This window comes from Setaria italica, chromosome I (genome assembly GCF_000263155.2).
Source record: "Setaria italica strain Yugu1 chromosome I, Setaria_italica_v2.0, whole genome shotgun sequence".
Taxonomy (NCBI): domain Eukaryota; kingdom Viridiplantae; phylum Streptophyta; class Magnoliopsida; order Poales; family Poaceae; genus Setaria; species Setaria italica.
This window is the reverse complement of record NC_028450.1, coordinates 31,003,665-31,009,615: the sequence shown is the minus strand read 5'-3', so window position 1 is coordinate 31,009,615 and position 5,951 is coordinate 31,003,665.

Below are 5,951 nucleotides of genomic sequence, written 5' to 3'. Positions count from 1 at the left end.
GGCCGGTCAACAGGACCACATCGGCCAGTGTTGGGGTCATAGGACCGTGCCCAAATAAGAAGGCATTAAGTGCATCAGACCAAAAATAAGAAGCCGCCATTACTAACGGCTCATTTTTCTCCATCTGGGATAAGGAAAGGTTGATGCACTGGCCGATTTTGAGCTCTTCCCATGAGACGCTCTTTGATGCGGCTATCCATTGGTACCACTCCCTCCAACCTGGGGTTTCATTCGGCCAAGATCTAAAAGTACCCAGCCACTGATCTAAGTCCATATTAGACAGTTTGAAGGGTATCCTGTGGGTTTCCAAATTAATAAGCTCTATTGGATCTGGGTTTCCCATAGGTCCGAGACAAATAAGGCCGGGATTTCCCGTAAGGTGAATGGTAATGCGATGCCTAACTGCCTAAAAAAGGAAAAGGGGGTGTAAAAAGTAAGAAACAGATCTAAGGTAAATTAATTGCCGATAGGAGAAGGATTCGGTATTTACCTCTGGGATGAAGTTCTGAGTGATCGGCGTGGTTGCCGGTGCGGATGCGGACAACGGGGCCGTGATGGGGATCGCCATTGGGATCTCCGATGAAGCTCCTTCTTCTGTGGATGGAGCGACGGCTGTCGCTACCACCGCCGGAGGCGCTACCTCTGGGACATCGCATGCGGGAGAGCTGCCGGAAGGAGCCGCCATTGAAAGAGAAGAGGGAAGAGTAACAGGAGGTGGAGCTAGGAAGCTTCGGCGGCAAGGGAAAGATGCTGAAGGAGGAAGAAGGCGCGCGCACTGGGAAAAGAGACGTGAGCTTGAAGATGAGGTGCGGGTGAAGCGCTATTTAAAGGATGCCTGAAGGGGGGTAAAAATGGAATTTTCACCGCGCCGGCGTTTCGAGTTTTTCGGGAGTAGTGGCTGTCGTGGGCGCCCGTTTCGAAAAATTGCAATGATCAGCTGGAAGACCGCGAAACGGAGGGATATTTTCACTGCGGCCGTTTCGGAAGGGAGGTTATAAAGAATTTCGAAGTAAAAGACTATGTTTTACTCCGAAACTGGGGGGCATGTGTTGACGCCAGATTTCGTCACTAGTAGAATCGGCGCCAAGAAGAGAGGGAATCGGAGGAGCACAATTGGGAATCGGCCAAGTGGTGCTACAGTGTGAGATCGGCCGGTGACTTCTGTCTCGTTTCGGGTCGAATATACCAGAGTCCCAATCGGTAGCCTTTTGCCGATGAGGAATCGGCCGATTAGGAGGATGGGTTAATTGGGCCTGTATGGGCTTGGAATAGAAGGGTGAGCTGGAAATCAGCCCACGAAGCGTGGAGTAACTAACCTAGCACGAATCATGCTTGTAGATATTCGTTTTCTGTTTGAATTAGGGATAGAATTCTAGTCGGTTAAGAAGATATCTGTATGGGGCTATAAATAGCTACCTTTGTAAATCTGTAATCATCAACCAATCAATACAACAAGCTACTTTTTCTTCGTACTTACTTTCAAGCAGGCGACTTCGCCATTACTTTTCTCTTCTCACGAGTTCATGCGGGTTGGCAGGGCTGCATCATCTTGATCTCCGGCCGATTCTGTAAGTTCCGTTTATCGAGTAATATCTAAGCTTTAACTTCGGGCGTATCGCTGTTGTTTCGTTTAGATATATTCACTAGTTATCGATATTTGCTAGATCCATAGGTTTTACCTATTTTTCTAGTCTTTATCACCAGTTATCCAGCTAGGAATCGGTAGTTTCGGCTCTTTCTATATTCTGTTATTAAATTCATCTATTGCCGATTAGATCTGTTCCTAGTGTTGTTATCATAGCTTTGTATCGATTACTTTAGTAATTCCTTGTCTACAAGGCTACAGAGATCAGGCTGTCTTATAGCCGATTTCATTACTACAGTAAATCGGCCGATTCGTTGATAAATTCTCTCGATCGGAAACTTAGCCGATCGTGATTTCTGGACCTGACACGTATTCTTCCTTGCCAATCAACAGGTCAGATTGGCTGGCACGCTGCGCGAACTGCACCAGGGCATTCACCCGAACAGGAGCTAAGCAGATTCTCCCGGGTCGTGTGTCGGTCGCTGGGATTCGGTTGACCGATTTCTAGCGCCAACATATACCTCGCCGGAACCTTCCACCACGGCAAGTTGTTGCTGCGGCTGTTGCTCTTCATTCCCATCGGCGGACATGTTGAGGAACATGTCCGCCTGGGTGCCCTCTTCATCCATGTATGATAGTGGAATGTTGTCGCCACTACCATCACCAGCGATTATCTGCTCCATGATATACCTTGCGGTCTCATCGTCTGCCATTTCAACTATTGATGGAAACATACATGGAATCATACATGACAGTCATAGAAATCATCTTACTACAAATTTCTACAAAGTCCTACAAAGTCCGGAATCATAATGTATATAATGAAATCATAAAATAACATGAATCCTACAAAGTCCGGAATATTTATACAAATTTCTACGAATTTCTACGAATTTCTACGAATTTTGACAAATTTCTACAAATTTCTATGAATTTCTACAAATTTCTATGAATTTCTACGAATTTCTACGAATTTTGACGAATTTCTACGAATTTCTATGAATTTCTACGAATTTCTAACAATATCCACGTGCGGTGCCTAGGTTGTAACGGCGGCGATCAGGGCGGCGGAGGCGGGGATGGTTCCCTGGAACCACGGGCGCTGCCTAGGTTGTGACGGCGGCACTGAGGGCGGCGGTACGACGGAGGCGGGGACGGTTCCCCGGAACCACGGGCGGTGCCTACTAGGTTGTGACGGGCGGCGATCACGGCGGCGGTACGGCGGAGGCGGGGACGGTTCCCCGGAACCACGGGCGGTGTCTACTAGGTTGTGACGGGCGGCGGGACGGCGGCGGTCACGGCGGCAGGACGGCGGAGGGGACGGCGGTGCATCCTACGAATTTCTAACTTTATTTTCTAACTTAAAAATCTAACTTAACAAACTAACTAAAAAATCTAACTTAAAAATATAACTTAATTTTCTAGCTTAACAATCAAAATTAAAAATCTATCATAAAAATATAACTTAATTTTCTAACTTAAAAAAAAAACCCTCCCGGCGCTGCCGGCCGGCGCGGCGGCGGACCTCTCGCGCGCGGGGCGGCGGCCGGGGCGGCGGGACGGCGGCGGCCGGGTGGCGTAGGTGGGACGGCGACGAGACGGCGACGAGGGGCGACGAGGGGCGACGAGGATGCAGCCGGCGACGAGGATGGAGCCGGTGGCCGGAGGCGACGAGGCGGCCGGGGGCCGGGCGCGTCGACGGACGAGGAGGGGATCGAGGCAGGCCGGCCGGGGGACGACGACGGCGCAATGGGGGACGTCGACGGTGCAATGGGGGACGACGACGGCGGCGGCCGGCGAGGGAGGCGGACGGGCGGCGACGGCGGAGAACGCGCGGGACTAGGCGAAAATTTGGCTAAGTGTAACTGGCGGGGGGTAGAAGGGAGTACAGTGCCTTTTAACCCCCCCCCCCTTTATCCCGGTTCGTAATGCCACCCGGGACAAAAGGGCCTTTTGTCCCGGGTCCCGTCACCAACCGGGATAAAAGGCCTTTTATCCCGGTTGCCTTTTATCCCGGTTGGTGACGGGACCCGGTACAAAAGGGTGCCCCCGCCAGGTAGGGCTGGGAGCGTACCCTTTTATCCCAGGTGCCACCACCAACCGGGATAAAAGGGGGGGCCTTTTATCCCGATTGCAGTTGGCAACCGGGATAAAAGGGTACGTCGGGGCGGGAGACGAAAAGTACCCTTTTATCCCGGTTGCAGTTTGCAACCGGGATAAAAGGGGGGCCTTTTGTCCCGGTTGCTGTTAGCACCCGAGACAAAAGGTCTTTTTTCCTACTTTTCTTCTCCCGCCTATTTTTTGGAAATGGATTTTATTTTATCTTTTCACTGCATTTCAGGATGAAAAACAAAACCTTCACAGATTTTGTACATGCAAAAATATATTTAATTAACGAGTAAATTGACAATAAGTATGAATTAATCATGAATTCTATACCAGTTCATTTAGCCTCTAAAATATTTATTTTACTGCATTGTTGTGATCAAGAAATTATTCAATTAAATAATTTCAATGCGCAAAAAAATCCATGTTTGTTTGTGGTTAACATTGTTCATGTTTATCTATAAAATCTTCACCTAAGAAATTTAAGAAGACATGAAATCATACATAGGGTAAATTACAAATTGTATCAATTAATACACAAAGATCATGTACATTTAACGCATTACAATACAATGTTGTAAAATTTCTTCTTCACGAAAGTTCCTTGATCATGATCGCGGCGTAAGTACGGAGCCTCTTATTTGGATAGCAGGATGCTTGGATCAACTTCAACGGCGAATGGAGGCATGCCATCAAACTGATCATAATCATCTGATTGGTCTGTTTTATCCTCGACTCCCACGATTTTTCTTTTACCTGGAAGAACTATGTGGCACTTTGGCTCCCATGTCTCTTCTGGATTCCTCTTGGGTTTGCTGCACATGTCCTTCACATAGAACACCTGATGCACATCATTGGCAAGTACGAATGGGTCATCACTGTATCCAGTCTTGCTCAGATCTACTATTGTCATTCCGTACTGATCTTTGGTGACGGTAGTTAGCTTCACCCAATTGCAAAGAAATAGAGGGATGTACAGCGGTCCGTATTCGAGTTCCCATATCTCCTGTATGAAACCATAATACGACTCCTTGCTATTATTTCTGTCCATGGCATCTATGCGGACACCACTATTCTGGTTCATGCTTTTCTGGTCCTGGGCTCTCGTGTAAAATGTGTAACCATTTATCTCATAGCCTTGGAATTTGACGATTGTGGTAGCAGGTCCCCTGGCTAACCAGGCAAGTTGTGGGTGAATCTCAGAGTTACCCATAAGTTGTTGGCGCAACCAGGAGGGAAAAGTTTCCATGTGATGACGGGTAAGCCAAGCATCGGATTTGGTCGGGTTTTTGGAACCTACCATCTGCCTGTGCTGCTCGATATACTGAGACACAAAGGATGACTGTTGTAGAACAGTGTAGTGTGCCTTGTCGAACAAATCAGTATCATTGCTCAAACTTGATTTCCTTCCAAGGGTGCCCATTCCTTGGAGCCTCCCCTCGTGGCGTGAAGCTGGAACCCCAATCGAGTCAATTGAATCAATAAAATCAACACAAAACTCGATCACCTCCTCTGTTCCATATCCCTTGGCGATGCTTCCTTCTGGACGGGCACGATTAAGAACATAGTTTTTTAGGACTGCCATGAACCTCTCGAAAGGCCACATATTGTGCAGGTATACAGGTCCGAGAATACCAATCTCTTTTACTAGGTGAACCAGTAAGTGCGTCATAATATTGAAGAAGGATGGTGGAAATAACAACTCAAAACTGACAAGACATTGCACCACATCGTTCTGTAGCTTTGATAGCTTGGATGGATCGATTGCCTTCTGCAAAATCGCATTGAGAAACGCGCATAGCTTTACGAGCGGCAACCGGACATTTTCTGGTAGAACACCCCTCAGTGCAACCGGAAGCAACTGGGTCATCAACATGTGGCAGTCATGAGCCTTGAGATTTGTAAACTTCTTTTGTTTCATATTTATTATTCCCTTTATATTCGAGGAGTACCCAGACGGGACCTTCATACTATTCAAGCATTCAAACATGCTATCCTTCTCTTCCTTGCTGAGAGTGTAACTGGCAGGACGTAAGTAGTGCTGTCCATTATCTCTCTTTTCCGGATGTAGGTCATCTCGTTGCCCCATGGCTTTCAGGTCCTGTCGTGCTTCCAATGTATCTTTTGAGGTTCCATAAACACCCATGAAGCCTAGCACGTTCACGCAAAGATTCTTCATCAGGTGCATCACGTCTATTGCGTTGCGAACCTCTAGGATTTCCCAATAAGGTAGCTCCCAAAATATTGACTTTTTCTTCCA